This window comes from Leopardus geoffroyi, chromosome B1 (genome assembly GCF_018350155.1).
Source record: "Leopardus geoffroyi isolate Oge1 chromosome B1, O.geoffroyi_Oge1_pat1.0, whole genome shotgun sequence".
In the NCBI taxonomy this organism is placed as follows: domain Eukaryota; kingdom Metazoa; phylum Chordata; class Mammalia; order Carnivora; family Felidae; genus Leopardus; species Leopardus geoffroyi.
In genome coordinates, this window is record NC_059327.1 from 10,863,337 (window position 1) to 10,880,760 (window position 17,424).

The 17,424-nt window shown below is 37.2% G+C and overlaps 1 long non-coding RNA gene across 2 annotated transcripts in view; it reads right to left on the reverse strand.

Annotated features, from left to right (window-relative positions):
- The window catches only part of LOC123584705, a 115,546-nt gene extending 98,605 nt beyond the window's left edge, over window positions 1–16,941 (reverse strand). For both annotated transcript variants that reach the window (XR_006705661.1, XR_006705655.1), the window contains exons 1-2: window positions 16,873–16,941; window positions 11,718–11,839 (exon numbers count right to left, since the gene is read on the reverse strand). This is a non-coding gene — a long non-coding RNA (uncharacterized LOC123584705). The remainder of the gene's footprint in view (window positions 1–11,717; window positions 11,840–16,872) is intronic.
- Between the last annotated feature and the right edge of the window lie 483 nt (window positions 16,942–17,424).

Here is a 17,424-nt window from a genome sequence, read left to right on the forward strand (position 1 = left end):
TCAATAATTACTTTGAATGTAAATGGACTAAATGCTCCAATCAAAAGACATAGTGTGATGTCACAGAATGGATGAAATAACAAGACTCATCTATCTGCTGCCTGCAAGAAACTCATCTCAGACCTAAGGACACAGGCAGAATCAAAGTGAAGGGATGGAAAATTATTTGTCATGCAAATGGAAGTGAAAAGAAGGCCAGGGTAGCAATACTTATATCAGACAATAAACTTTAAAACACATTTTAAAAAGAGTTAAATAAGAACACTCTGTAATCATAAAGAGAAAAATCCAAGAATATAACAATTATAAATATTTATGCACCCAACATGAAAGCACCCAAATACATAAAGTGGTTAATAACAAACATAAAAGAAGTAATTGATAGTAATACAATAATGGTAGGAGACTATAAAAGCCCACTTCATCAATGGATAGATCATCCAAACAGAAATCAACATGAAAACACTGGCTTTGAATGGCACATTGACCCAGATGGTTCTAACAGATACATCCAGAATATTCCATCCTACAACCGCAAAAAAAAATTTTTTTCAAGTACACATGGAACATTCTTCAGAATAGATCATATTTTAGGACACAAAGCAAATCTGAACAAATTAAACAAACAAACAAACAAAAAACCTAAAGTCATACCATTCATCTTTTCTAATGACCATGTTATGTGAAACTGGAAATCAACCACAAGAAAAAAAAAACTGAAAGAACACAAATACATAGAGGTTAAATTACCTGCTATGAAACAATGAAAGGGTCAACTGGAAAATTAAAAAGAAAAAAAACCACACACGTGGAGACAAATGAAAATGAAAATACAATGGTCCCAAATCTTTGGGATACAGTAAAAACTGTTGTCAGAGCGAAGTACATACCAATACAGGTTTACCTCAAAAAGCAAGAGAAATCTCAAATCAACAACCTAACCTTGTACCCACAGGAGCTAGAAAAAGAATAAATAAAATCCCAAACACGAAGGAAGGAAATAATAAAGGTTAGAGCAGAAATGAATGAAATAGAACTTAAAAAAAAAAATAGAAGAGAACACTGAAACCAGGAGCTGGTTCTTTGAAAAAAAAAATTGATAAACCTTACCCAAAATCAAATAAAGAGAGAGACAACTCAAAGAAACAAAATCACAAATTAAATAGGAGAAATAAAAACTGAAAGCACAGAAATACAAAAGATTAGAGAAATTATGAAAAATTATATGCCAAAGAATTGGGAAACTTAGAAGTGGATAAATTCCTAAAAACATATAACCTCCCAAAACTGAATCAGAAAGAAATAGAAAATTTGAATAGACAGTAAGGCAATTGAATTAGTAATAAGAACTTTCCAACAAACAAAAGTCAGGTCCAGATGATAGGTCAATCTAGCTGTGACCACATCACAGGTGAATTCTATCTAACATTTTAAAAAAAGTTAATACCTATTCTTCTCAAACTACTCCAAAAAAGAGAGGTGGGAGAAAACCTTCCAAATGTATTCTATGAGGACAGCATTACCCTGATACCAAAACCAGATAAAGACACCACAAAAAAAGAGAACTATAGGCCAATATCTCTGATGAACACTTATGCAAAAATCCTCAACAAAATATTAGCAAACTGCATACAACAATGAATGAAAAAAAAATCATTCATCACCATTAAGTGGTATTCATTCCTGGGATGCAATGGTGGATAATATTCACAAAACAATTAATTTAATATATCACATCAATATGAGAATGAATGAAAACCATATGACCATCTAAATGGGTGCAGAAATAGTATGTGAAAAGTATAATATCCATTCATAAAACCCTCAGGAAAGTAAGTTCAGAGGGAACAAACCTCAACATAATAATGGCCATATATGTAGAACCCAAAGCTAGTAACATACTCAAGCTAATAACAAACTGAGAGTTTTCCCTCCATGGTCAGGTGCAAGACAAGGATGTCCACTCTGATGGCTTTTATTCAACATACTACTGAAAGTCCTAGCCACAGTGATCAGACAAGTAAAAAGAAATAAAAGGCATCCAAAGTTTTAAGGAACAAGTAAAATTCTCACTATTGGCAAATGATACTATATATAGAAAACCCACGACATCACCAGAAACTTCTAGAACTGATAAATGAATTCAGTAAGGCCACAGGATACAAAATCAATAGACAGAAATCCATTGCACTTCTATACACTAATAAGTAGCAGAAAGAAAAATTAAAAAAAAAACAATCCCATTTACAACTGAACCAAAAATAATCAAGTACCTAGGAATAAACCTAACCAAGAAGGTGAAAGACCTCATTCTCAAATTATAAAACAATGATGAAAGACATCAAAGGGATATATAAACAAATGGAAAGATATTTCATGCTTATGGGCTAGAAGAACAAATATTGTTAAAATGCCCATCCTACCCAAAGCCCTCTACAGATATAATGCACTCCCTATCAAAATAACAAGAGTGTTTTTCACAGAACTAGAACAAATAATCTTAAATTTTGTATGGAACCACAAAAGACCCTGAATACCCCAAGCAATCTTGAAAAAGCAAAGCAAAGCAAAGCAAAGCAAAGCAAAGCTGGAGGCGTAATAATTCTGGACTTCAAGTTATGTTACAAAGTGTAGTGCTGCAAACAGTACAGCACAAGAATAGACATATAGATCAATGAACCCACAACTTTATGGTCAATTAATCTTTGACAAATCAGGAAAGAATATCCATTGGTGAAAAGACAGTCTCTCCAAAAAATGGTATTGGGAAAACTAGAGAGCTAGAATGAAAAAAATGAAACTGGATAAAATTTTCACACCATACAGAAAAATAAACTCAAAATGGATTAAAGTCCTAAATGTGAGATATGAATTATAAGGTCCTAAAGGTGAGACATGAAATCATGAGGGAGCACAGGCAATAATCTCTCTAACATCAGCCATAGCAACATTTTTCTAGGTAGGTGTCCTGAGGCAAGGGAAACAAAATAAAAAATATACTATTGGGACTACATCAAAATTAAAAGCTTCACAGTGATGGAAACAATCAACAAAATTAAAAGACAACCTAGCACATGGGAAAAGATATTTGCATATTACAGAATGGATAAATGGTTAGTATCCGAATACATAAAATTCAACACTGCTAATAATCCATTAAAACTGGTCAGAAGACATGAATAGACGTTTCTCCAAAGAAGAAAACAGATGAGTAACAGACACATGAAAAGATGCTCAACATCACTCATCTTCAGGGAAATGCAAACCAAAACCACAAGGAGATAATCACCTCACACCTTTCCAAAAATGGCTAAAATTAAAAACACAAGAAACAAGTGTTAGTGAGGATGTGAAGAAAATGGAACCCTTCCACACTGTTGGTGTGAATGTCAATTGGTGCAGCCACTCTGGAAAACACTATGGGGTTCCTCAAAAAATTAAAACTAGAAATACAATAAGATCCAGTAATTCTACTACTGGGTTTTTACCCAAAGAATACAAAGACTCTAATGTGAGCAGATATACGCACCCCTATGATTACTGCAGCATTATGCACACTAGCCAAATATGGAAGCAACCTAAGAGTCATCGATAGATGAACGGATAAGGAAGAAGTTACACACACACAAACACACACACACACACACACACACACACACACACACACACACACACACCACAGGAATATTATTCAGCCATAAAAAATGAAATCTTGCCATTTACTACAACATGGATGGATCTAGAGGGTATAATTCTAAGTGAAATAACACAGAGAAAGACAAACACTGTATGATTTCACTCAATGTGGAATTTAACAAACAAAGCAAAGAAAAAAGAGACAAAAAAAAAAAGGACCCTTAACTGTAGAGAACTGATGTTCACCAGAAGGGAGGTGGGTGGGCCAATGTGTGAAATAAGTGAAAAGGATTAAGAGTACCCTTATCGTGATAAGCACTCAGCAATGTTTATAGAATTGTTGAATCGCTATATTGTACACCTGAAATTAATATAAATCTGGATATTAATTATATTGGGATTAAAATAAGACATTTAATAAACTTAATATAAATAATGTAAAAATAAGTAATAAGCAAAAAAAAATAAAAAAAAAAAGACAACCAGTACTAGGGACAAATTATTTCATATTATCGTTACATTTTTTGGGTAAATTACAGGTGCAGAATCAGTTCACCCAAACCAGTCTACTTGTGTTTTACATTGCTTCCTGACTCCTCAGGGCTTTGACTCCTTTGCTTCTCTCTAGGCCTCTGTTAGATTCTTAGGTTCAACTTTGAAGCCAAATAGAAGAGCTTTCTCTTCAGAACTCTGAAACTATCTCAGACACAAATTACTGGTTTTTGTTCCCTTGAGATTCCACAACATATCCCAGTCAAAATAGAATAAATTATGGAATAATCAAGATTTCACAGATAGTAAGTGTTAACTATTAATACTGCACACATAAGGAAATTACTCTAACATTTTAATTTATTACTTCAGCTTTATTCTTATGTTTAGTGCAATTATATTCTCATACTCTTCTGTTGATCATTTACTTCTATGGTTTATAAAATGTTATTTAATAAGAACATTTAATTATTTCAGCCATATGAAATCATTCCAGTTCTTCTTAGTAAATTAGTATAACCATCTTTTTTTAAGTTTTTTTTTTCATTTTCATTATCTTCGAATGGTTCTATACTATAATAATAACTGTGGTTTAATCTCTCCCACAGGTAACTTAAAAAGATATTTTAGTCATGATCAGGTTCTTTTGATCCACTGGTAGATCTTTATCAGGCTGCTATTTTCTTGAAGTCTTTGATACTGGAAAACATATTCAAAAGTAATTTTATTTTCTAGAAGTTCAATGAGAGAATCAAAGATTAAAACCTCTAATTAGATGATAGCAACCAAAAATCCTTTTGAGTGTACTAAGCCCTCATTTAAATTCCAAATTAATTCTACCTTTACATAAAAATATCGCTCATTCCATTTTAAGATTCGGTTTTAAAATTTTCTTACTTTAAGACCTTTATATGAATACAAATGAATATGAATTTATGGTAGAATATGTCATTGTATTATAATATAGATTACCCTGAAAATTGTTTCAGAACATTACAAGATGTCTATGTAATTAAGAATTAATAAACTGTCACTAAATATGGAATTTATTTTCAAAAGTAATTTTAATGTTCAAAATTATGTTACAAATGGAAATGGAAGCCATGATTACAACAATTATTTCAGAAACCTGTGTAAACTGCCGGTTTCTATATTTATGAGGATTTGCACTTTCAATTTTTAATTTGGTCGCTTCACTTTTTCTGATGAAGCTGGACAAATTACACAGATCACACTTAATAAATAGAGACATATGGATTGTCACTGTGTCAAATCTTCTTTCCCTCTAGCAGGATTTCTTAACCTTGAGCTACTCGATGTCTGAGCTTTTTGCCTCTCATATACCATCAAGCTTTTATGTACACACAGAAGTCTTTGGATGACTCTACTCAGACAATCCTAAGGACGTTCTTTGTCATGATCATTAACCAATGATTCCTGCATACATCACCTGGGATATGATCCAAATGAAATAAGGCCATTGTAAGAAAGAGACAAAACTAAGACTTGAACCCACACAATGACTGAGGCCACAGGACAAATAAGGTAAGGCATTCAAGATGGCTAACTGGCCTACCCAAAGATAGAACAAAAGTGTCTCTTCCCCCTTGTTTTCTGAAGGCATCATCTTTGCCATTGGTTCTATTCTCAGTAAAAGATTCCCAATGCAACATCATCAAATATATCTCTGTTTCTCAAGGGTTTGTTCTCTTTCCTTTTTTAAATGAAATACCATAGAAATACGGGGATCTATTCACTAAATTCTAACCTAATCTCCTGCTAATCACTGTCACTAACTTTTATTTATTCAATGGAATCAGTGACTTTTCTAAATTTTTCAACAGATCTCAATAGGACCAAACCTCTTTAGAAAAAAATAAGAAAAAGAGCCATTCTTATTCCATGGTAAACAGTCTTAAAATATCCTAAGAAATTTAGGATTCATTTAAAAATTTCTACATGAAAACCTTGACAATAATATATTTAGCTGCTTTTTACATTAGGGGAAGACATAAAATCTTTGTATCTAAAATTAAACATGTAAAACTGTTCTTTTGCCTTTGTCCAGAGCCAAATCTATATAGATTTAAAGGTATATATTTTATTTGGTCTTGATTTTTTTAAAGGTTAAATGTAGGATGTGGTTAGATATGCAGAATGTTTGACTTGCCTAATTAAAAAGAAAATGCAATTCTTTAAAAGAATGTATCTTTTACACCTACCACATAAGAATTAAAAATAATGATAACCTTGTATAGTGTCATATCAAAAAAAATAAAAGCCAACTTCTTGCTGATCAGTAAAACCACAAATGGATGTCAAGCATTTTAGAAATTATTTAAATAATATAATTCAAGAACTACAAACTGTTGATAACCTTTTGAACAAGGAATTTATGAAGCAAAGGGTCATGTACATAGGATACAATGAAATGTAGAAAATAAGATGATGGTCCAAAAGCAGAAGAGTTGTTAATTCTTGGTATATCTGCAGAATAAATCATCATTCACCAGTTATCAACATAACACATATTTAGATACTATATTCAAATATAGATGGAGATTTTTTTTTTTACTTTCTCTGAGTATGGAGACTAACAGCTAGAACCAAGTAATATAAAGTAATTCCACATTCTAAAGAGAGCCCTGGATTAAGAGATCCAGGCACCCCTTCAGGGTTCTCATTTCATAGTCTACATTAAACATTCCTATTCTGAATGTCATCTCTACCTTTACTATTACTGATAGGTCATACATTTTGCCCTGAGGTTTTTGGTAGCCAAATGGTGTTGATTCAGTGGAATAAATCTCAAAAGTAGCATGACGTGTCTAATACTGGGTCTTAGGTCCAATAAGTACTTGACCCGTGAATCTGCATAATGAAACCTAGTTTAATTGGTAGTCAATAACATTTGTGGAGCAATACAGCAACACTAAATGGCCATTTTTGCTGTTTTTGTTTTGTTTTGTTTTGTTTTTTTAATTCCAGTGTAGTTATCAGAACAGCGTTAGATTTCGTTTCAGGGGTACGATATAGTGATTCAGCAGTTCCATATATTTACTCAGTTCTCATCAAGACAGGCATACTCTTAATCCTCTCCACCTATTTTATCCATCTCTATGACTCATTAGTACCTAGATTTTTCCTACCCAATTGGATACATCTCATTGCACTGAGGAGAAGTAGGTTAGTTTTGGAGGAAGCAGAGACAAGAAAAACTGGTGTTCCTTTTTGTTTATAGGCCTTCCAAGCTGACTTTGTAAAACCAAAACAAAAGCCCTACACAGTAGATTATAATAAAATACTGCCCAACTACAGAGGCAAAAAACAATAGGAGGAAGTGATCCTTTGTCCCATAACCACTGAGGCTACAGAGGGAAGGGAGTAGGTGGAGATCACCCTTGAAATTGCAGGAGGTGGAAGAGTAGTGGGCTTGGGAGGGAGGGAAAGAGAAGCCTGTAGAGCCGCTTGGGATGCAAAGGAGACCTCACTGGAGGCTATCAAGTACCAGTGGGGGCAGCATAATATTAATGCCTGAGGAAAAGTCAATACCATAGACTATAGTAGTCTCCATACAACACCCCCATCTGCAGGTTCAATTTCCACAATTTCAGTTACCCACTGTCAGCTTCAGACCAGGAGTAGATAGATGATCTTCCTTCTGAGAAATGATCAAAAGGTTGACAGTGTCCTAACACTACGTCACAATGCCTACATCATCCACCTCATTTCATCTAAACACAATGGCATTTTATCATTTCACAGCATCACAAGAAGGCTGAGTACAGCGAGATATTTTGAGAGAGAGACCACATTCGGACTTTTATTATTGTATATTGTTAAAATTATTTCACCATATTATTAATTCTTATTGTTAGTCTTCTACTGTGCCTAATTTACAAATTAAGCTTTGTCATAGGTGTGTACATACAGCAAAAAGTGTATATACATGGTTGGTTTCTGCACTTTCTGGCATCCTCTGTAGATAAGGAGAACTTTTTTATAAGAATTTCACTATGCAAAAGAGCTATTTCAGCTATATTTGTTATTAATGGGTGATGAGCCTCTACTAAGAGCCCTCACAGCTCACCTTTGCATTCTTTGGGGATGCATTCTCGGAGTTGAAGAAAGGGGGTTGAACTGGGAATACAGTGTGGTGTTTTCTTGTACTTTGTTGGGGGTGGTGGTGGTGGTGGTGTCTTTTTAACACCCGCAAGTCAGTGATGGGAAGAAACCGAAGCCTCCAAAATTTGTACTTGAGAGTGGAACTGGAAAGTGACAAAACCCTCACTCTCTACTAAGAATGAAAGTATTTTAGAGTAAGAAATTCCATAGACGTAGTATGTTCTTCATTGATGACCAATCACAGCAAAGCAAAGTTAATTGGTAATGAGAGTTGAAGGCTTATTAGTGTGGCTGAGACTGTACCCTATCAGATGAATTAGCTCAACTCAAGAATGATCCTGAGGGTATACGGAGGAATACATATACCAGGGATCATTCAGTCCGTATATCTGTCCAAGCTTTTATTTAAATTTTTTTTTTTCAACGTTTTTATTTATTTTTGGGACAGAGAGAGACAGAGCATGAACGGGGGAGGGGCAGAGAGAGAGGGAGACACAGAATTGGAAGCAGGCTCCAGGCTCTGAGCCATCAGCCCAGAGCCTGACGCGGGGCTCGAACTCACGGGCCGCGAGATCGTGATCTGGCTGAAGTCGGACGCTTAACCGACTGCGCCACCCAGGCGCCCCCAAGCTTTTATTTAAATAGCTGCGCTAACTATGCTATAGGATTAATTTGTAAATCCACAAGTTATTATGGAACAAACAGAAAAAAGTGAGGCTAACTCCAAGGTCTAACTAGGTAACTATTTATTGCTGCCAACCAGGGGTCTAGCCAAGTAATAGATCAAAAAGGGGAGGGAAAATTAAGCGGTCCATACTCCTTCAGAGTGCAGACAAGGCTCTTCCAAGATTTCAGTTTTAAGAGACTTGTGTGGAAAATGGGTTCCAGAAGGCAAAGATGGTACCCGGAAATAGGAAGAGACAGTGAGTGATGGAAGTTGAGCAGGATATTCAAGGGCCACTCTAGCCCACTTTGGGCAAGTATGTGGATTTCTAACTTCAATTGGTCATTAAAACATTTAATTCATTTCACTCCCAGTTTTGTCATTTGAGATGTCTGTTAACTACTTTCTGTCCGGATTTACATTCAGCACCGGTAAAGAATGATTAAAGAAAACAATTCATCAGATACAAACAATTTTGCCTAGTTTCCAAATAGCCTGTCCCCCAGGTTTTTCTTTTTTTCCTTCTAAAGGGTTGTTCTTAATTTTAGGACAGTTGCTTTTCATTCCTCAAAGAATTGGGTTGCAACCTGAAAGATATCAAGGTGTTTACTCAGCAATGTAACTATATTATCTTCAATTTGCTTCTTTGTATCAGGGAGAAGATGTTCAACTAAGAAATCAAAAGATCCCTATTTTCTAGATTTACAGCAGTTTGTCTTTGGAATATTTTTCCTTCCCTCTGGGTATACAGTTTTATTTAGTTCAGGAAAGAAGGCTTAAAAAAAAAAAGTTCTGAACATCTGAACAGGCTCTGAACCTTACTTTCCAATTTGGTCAACTTCTAACTATAGAGCTACTAAAAAACAAACAAACAAACAAACAAACAAACAAATCCTTCGAAATATCGTGTCAGGTTTCAGCCATGGAAAATAGTAAATATTCATGGCAGCACTGAACAACTCTGGACTAAGAGGCATCCCCAAAGAAGGTGCAAAAGACCCTACCATACCAAGATCCAGAGCGACTCCCAATGTTAAAAGAGACAAAGACAAAATAATTCCCCTGAGAGCAGGCATCTGTAGGTAGGACCTGAGCTGCATACAAATGGAGCAGAATCACTACTTCTGTCTGGTCACATTGACCTGCCAATGCTGACAATTGAGCATTTTCTGTCTTTTTTTCTTCCTCCCTATATTTTGGAGGCCCCCAACCTGACAGTTGCCAAGCCAAGTTCTCGAGACAGGCAAGGAGGTGATGGGATCAACAAATAATGGGTCTAAACTTCGAAATGAAGGGACAATGTGAAATTTTATTATCCTCTCTCGACCAGGCACTGGAGAGCTCCCTCTGGCAAGAATTCTCATTCTCCACTGGTTTTTACCAGTTCTCCCAGAATCCCATCTGCTTTGAGCAAATGGAGTTTAAGACAGAATATAGCTTGGGTATCTACCAGAATTTGCTAGGTCTCCATTAATTTTATTTTTAGTTTCCCCTTGGCTTTTTAAATGACTGGTCACCATTTATCAGAGAGTCTCTAGGATTCCCATCAACCATCTCATCAAGTCTCGGAGGGGCCCTTCAAGGGTATGATAGTGGCATCTATAAGATGACTAACTGTGGGCTTTTGTTTACTGTACTGTAGTCTACTTAGAGTGGAAAGGCAATGGAGACAGAGGATTAGTAGACTCTGAGTACTCAGGTAAAGGCGGAGAGGGGGGCAATAGGGAGTCCCATCAGTCTTACGGTCTTTTGTCTTAGGTACCTCTTGTGTCTTTCAGTTTTCCTTAGCCTTTTCAAACAAATCCTTCAATGAAATTATTTTGGAATTTTGAAGCCCTTGGAAAGTTTCCACATGCCAGTTAAAATAACCTATTCTTTTTGTTGATTTGGGATCCCTTGCTTTCAAGGGTATTTTTCAAATAAAGACCTTGTCTAGTTGGAATGTTTTGCATAATGGCCATTGTAATTCTAGGTCATCTTGGTAATATTTTGCTGTTTTTGTAAATATTGGCAGTTTCCAGAACCATGGTTTTTAGATCTCAAATAAGCCATTATGCTGGAAAGTGGCATGGCACGCTCAGTTCTTTGGAACTTGAGGATCTCATTTCACTAGCTAAGACTTGGATTTCTCAGAGTTGAATTAATACCTAAGAAGCATGCGCTACTGGGCTAAGGATTTTATGGGGTTTGACAGTGCACCCTGTCTCACAACAACTTGCCTGAGGTTGCCAGGTGACCTGGTGTCAATCTAACACATCCCGTGACCAACTGATGCTAGCACAGGAGTCTCAGACCTAGGTGGTGATAGCTCTAACAGCTTTTATGAGCTCCACCCACCAATATGATGGCTTTGGCTTCTAAAATTCCCATTAGCAAAAGATTTGTTATTCCCTTCACAAGATTTCTTTATAGTGGCCGACACCTTGATGGCTTTTCATAGTCTGTCTTGTGCCCACTTAGATTTTGATTTTGATGGTCAAGACAATCTCAATTTCCTGTGTTAATTTATTTCTCCAAGTCCCTCAAGTGATTTATGCTGTGGATTTACCTTGAGGTACTGTGACTCTCCTTACAACCACCAATGGTTCTAGACATTGGAATCCCTGTTTCCCAGTGCCCTAATAAACGCCACCCACTGCAGACTCCCAGTTCCTGAAAAGTTTCCAGGAATTTAATAAACTCCAGAACCTTTCCAGGGTCCCAAAACCTTTCCGGGGACCATACCTATCTATTTACATAAAATTGGTTTGGATTGAAGAGCTGCAGACATGACAAAAACTCAAATCCAAAAGTGACTTACCCACAGCTCTTGGGGACAAGAAGAGCAGTGAACTCGAAGCGTTCAGCAGGTGCCTTGTCTGAGCATCTTGCCCTATAGGCCCTTAACATTCAGCTTCAAATCTCATCTCTTGTTGCCCAAAACTGTTAAAAAATGATTAAAGAAGACAATTTAAATGATACAATCAAACTTTAACACTTCATGAAGCTTATAGATTTTTGTTCTTCTTTGTCAGAGAACTGCAAAATGGGGTAGGGGTGCCTGGGTGGCTCAGTCGGTTAAATGGCCAACTTTGGCTCAGGTCATGATCGCGCGGTTCATGGGTTCGAGACCCCCATCGTCAGGCTCTGTGCTGACAGCTGGGAGCCCGGAGCCTGCTTCAGATTCTGTGTCTCCCTCTCTCTCTGCCCCTACCTCACTCTCACTCTGTCTCTCTCTCAAAATTAAATAAACATTAAAAAAAAATTTTTAATGGGATGGAAGGCAAGTTTTTATAGGACAAAGAATAAAGAACAAGGAAGAGACAAAGAGAAAATAAGTGATAAGCTGGGGTCCCACAGTCACTTTGTTTGGAGTCAGGAGGCCCAGAGCTGGCTTGGTGTTTGGGGAAAGGCTGACCATTTATCCTGTGTTTCCGGTCAGCTGGAGCAGTGCAGGGACATGGAGGTTATCTGAGTTTCAGTTTTCTGACAGGGCATCCCAGGCAGGAACAGCTCCATCTCGGGGCCGCAAGTTTGTTTCAATACCACTTACTACATTGGCCAATGTTGTAAAACAAAACACAACGAAACCAAACACATCAAGTCTGCAAAATCCAGCTGTGCTTCCTGGTTGTCTCACATCATTAACATAATATATGCATCTGATAAATTAGAAAGGTATCTCTTGCAATAAAAACACCTTCACACCAAAATAAAGGTTTCTACAAGCATGACACATATATAAATTCGCTTGGCAGCTATGAAATCTTGGTTAGATGCAAGAAACAGATTCGTTTTGCAGCTTTCAAAAGTTGGAAGATTTTTCAGTTTTTTATTTTCACAAACATTTTTCACAACCAGTATTCTGGAAATTGTTGAATAACACATTGTTGAGGATTACACACCTTAAATACTGGCAATATGGATATTTGATGCTGCCAGTACAGACTACTGTAGAGTCCTGATAATTCCGATGGCAGTATTTTATGCAAGTTTCAAAGTCCATCAAGCACGTGTGTCTCAATCCAAGACCACAGGACCTCCACATTCCTAACATCTAAATGCTAATGACTACAAGATAAGGTGTCAGTGCACTTTTTATTTACATAACCAACAGTATGCTTGGCATTCCTTCTTTGAAGTCTCATCTTGAAAAGTCAACATCGAAGTTAACCTGTCCACAAACTAACTCTTGACTGTTCTTCTCAGCTATCTCTTCAAATCCTACTCAAGTCCAGTAAATGGTAGCATCCTTCACTGTGTCGTTTAATCAGGAACCCAAGAGTATCCATGCTTTCTGTCTCTTGTTTACATCCTACATGAATCAGTCAGACTTTTTACATCCTCAACACATGTCAAAATTGCCCAGTTCTCTATACTTCATTGCCAGCATCCTGGTTATAGTCGCTGCTGTTTTTTTTTGTTTGTTTTGTTTTGTTTTTGTTTTTTTTTTTTGTTTTACCTGGACTATAGCAAGAGTTCTATAATGTATCCCTTACCTCTCTTCTTGCCCCTCCTGTCCTGACTGTCCACATACATTAAAGGGACTAGTTTCCCCCCACAGATTATTCCCCATGCCATGTGTATGTACACCTGTGATTCACACCATCCCTCTTTTCTTCTGGCTGCTCATCACCAAGCTCTCAACTCAAGCTCCAATTCTTCTAACTAAGAAGGCTTCTTGGTCTCTCTCACCAGGTCAGATCTTTCCATTAACTCTACAGCATCAATCATCAATCTTTTAGACAAATTCCAACATTACCATTCTATACTGACTATATGATTACTTAATTGGTATTTATCTTTCCATTAGCTCAAGCTCACATGAGTTGGCTCATGCCTATTTGACCTCACTTCTAAGAACATCTGGCTCTCAGTGGATGTTCTAAAGCTATCAGGAGAGTAAGTATATCCTTTATGTAAGCATAAGCCCCTACAGTTCTGGACACTAGCTAACCTTGCTGTAGGTCTCTTTTTCCTTTGTCCACTCTACCCCAGTCACAACGAGCTTCTTTCACTTGCTAGAAAAGCTTTCCCAACTCCAAGTTTTCCAAAGCCAGTTACTTCTACCTGGAATACTCTTCCTATAGGAAGTTGTTGATATAGGTGGCTTTCTCTCATCTTTCCATGGCCTAAATGTATCTTTCTCAGGGCTCTGTTACCTGAGCTCCTTTATAAGTTGGTTGCACTTCTTGGTTATTCTAAGCTATGGATATGTCATTATTTTCTTTATATTGCTTATCAAAATCATACTTTATATTTAAGCATTACTTATGTATTATTTCCTCCTCCTCCCCTTTATAAGCTTTCTGCAGAGAGTAACATTATTTCTTTTGCCAACATATACTCAGGATCTAGCACGGTCCCAGACACGTAGGCACTTAATAAATATTCCAATAAATAGCAAATCATAATCATGTAAGAACACTTACAGTTAGATTCAAGATTTTCCTCAGTAAATAATTTAGGACCTATATTCTCTCATATTTGAATGGGTAAGTCTAGGCAATAGATTAGAGTGGAAATGCTTTATGTCTAAATAATTTCAAATGAGGTTTCAGCAAATATTCACTATAGCCACGTAAGAAAGAACACACTCATACAACATCCAACATTAAACAAGGTAATGTTGGCAAACTTCTAAGCATAAGTTGAGTGGGGGGGGGAGTGCATATTTAGTTAACTGAATATGATAGGTTGCTGTATATGGTTTTGAGCTCTAAACCAGTTCTCTATTTTGAGAAATGGCAATTGTCCAGAATAATTTATCTGAGGACTTTCTTTCCTGGCAAGATTTAGGTGACAATATCTGCTATTTCTTACAGCCAGTTGGGATCACTATATTCTACTGATTTAAGAGTGTGGGCTGTGGTTTCAGACATATCTGGATTCTAATCCAATTTCTATACTAACCAACAGCTATGTAGAAATTTGGACAATTTGTTCAACATTTATCAGTTTAAAATAAGGACAAAAAAATGCTTACCTCTTCTAAAATTAGGTAACATTACTTAAAAGATTTTCATCATGACTTCCAATTTATCAATATACACTAATGCCCCTTGCATCTAGAACACATATTATCTTTTGCTTCTTTGTGATAACATCCAAGCAGAGCAGGACTAGACAAGAGATCACCTGGGCAGGCTCCTGGAACGCCGATCTACAAATAGTACCATTTCTCTAGGATTCCAAGTATCACTGAAAATGTAGACAACTGAATTTATCAGCACACATCTCAGGTCCACTTCCTGTGTGCCAGGCAGTGTTACAAGCTTTTTAAAATTGCCCTGTTGCTTAAATTCTGCCGCTCAATGAAGACAAAAAGGACAAATGCTTCGCTTAGCCATCTAAGGCATGCTGAAAAGCCTTCAAAATAACGTGTCCAGGAAAGGGCAAGCTTTTATTGTGGTTGAGTGGCATATGCAAGTTTAGGGCAAAGGAGGAGTTTCTAAGGGCAACATATTGAGAGAGTACTGACCCCAGTGTCTTACTCTGGCCCTCCTTTTTGCACTGCTTGGTCTCCTTCCAAGTAAATGTTAAATAACTATTTAAAGAATTATGTTTAATAGGTCACCATTCTAATACACTTATATTACTTCCTCCACTTTTGTTTGTTTATGTTTGAGAGAGAGAGAGAGAGAGAGAAAACAAATAGGGGAGGGGCAGAGAGAAAAGGAGTCTTAAGCCAGCTCCATGCCTGCCAGCCGGGCAGAGCCAGAGGCGGGAAGCTGAATCCCACAGGATCATGGCCTGACCTGAAATCAAAAGTCAGATGCTCAACCAACCAAGCCACCCAAGTGCCTCTCTGCTCCACTTTCAGATTCAAGTATGTGACTAACTCATGAAACTATGTTAGCAAATCATCAAAAACAAACATCTGTAAGAAGTTTAAGAGATTATATTCTTTTTTACCAAATAAAAATCATCACAAAATTTATCAAAGGACCATGTAAACCAAACCTGACTTTTAGAGTAAACATGAAATGTAGGTCATTCATGAACACCTGTAGCGTGCTTTGGAATCAAATTCATTAAACTTAGTTTGCAACAGGGTCGTGGTACCCATTAAGGAAATCAACAAAAGTCAAAAACACCCTGATTTTAGGGTTTTCCCTCTGGGTTTTTTTTTTTTTTTAATTTTTTTTTTCAACGTTTATTTATTTTTGGGACAGAGAGAGACAGAGCATGAACAGGGGAGGGGCAGAGAGAGGGGGAGACACAGAATCGGAAACAGGCTCCAGGCTCTGAGCCATCAGCCCAGAGCCTGACGCGGGGCTCGAACTCACGGACCGTGAGATCGTGACCTGGCTGAAGTCGGATGCTTAACCGACTGCGCAACCCAGGCGCCCCAGTTATTCCCTCTGGGGTTTGAAAACGTAAACAACTATCAGAGTAGAGGCTTATGTGCTCTTTATGCAAAATATTGGCCAGAATATCTCTAATTATCAATGTAGCAAAAAGAAAATTCAAAACTTTAGAAAGAACACGTTAAGAACACAGATTTATGATTTGGACAAGGCAAAAAATTGTATATCTTACCCTAAAATAATCTATTAATATGTATTCCTCTTAGGAAGGCTCAACAGTACTTTCTCTATGGGATACTCCTACAAAATAATTGCAAGATATATTGGTCTTCTTAAAATAAAAAAAACATTATTAAACAATGTTTTCAAAGCATTTGAAGCATTTATCTAGGATTAATACTATTCACTTCATTTAAATACTTCTGGGTTTAACACTATATTTTAATTCGATAGTGAGAAAGTAGATTGATATAACCTTATATAATACCACACTGCAAGAAAAAAAGAGGCTTTTCTTAATTTAAAATTTGTAATATCCAAAAAGTAATTAAGGAAACAAGAGCGTCTACTGCTTAAAACACAAGGTTGAGAAAAAAACTTAACAGTACAACAGTAATAACGACAGCAACATCTTGCACGTCCTTTCCGGACTTCCGTCTCACCCACCCTGCTCCCTCTGGCTGAGACCACCTCTCACCCCGCAGGCTCCTGGGCGCCACTGAGCTGCGGGGGCTTCTTCCAGAACACGCTGGGCGGCGCCACGCCCGTCCGACTACGCTTCCGTCGTCCGGGAGGCGGGGGGCGGGGATTATTACTGCCAGCACCGGGTGAAGGACACGTGGGACGTCGTCAAAGCCCCTCCGAGGCCCCGACCTCTGACGCGCACCTTCCGGACAGCCCCGCCCCCACGTGCCTCCCTGCCGCGCAGCTGCAGTGGGCGCCTTCCTTCCTTCACGTTCGCACCCTCCTTTCACCTGCCGAGGAAAGGAAAGAGCCCCACGACGTTAAGAGGTAAATTAACTAGTATAATGATAATAAGGATTTCAACATTTCTGGACTTGGTCTACACCGAGATAAGGTTGTTGTTGGCTTTTTTTGTTTTTTGTTTTGTTTTGTATGCTCTACGTGTAAGTGAATCTGTGCCAAAATTGAGGAAGGTAGAAACTATCATTCTTTTTTGATCAATAAGGAAAGAGAAACTTAATCTGAACAACTTAA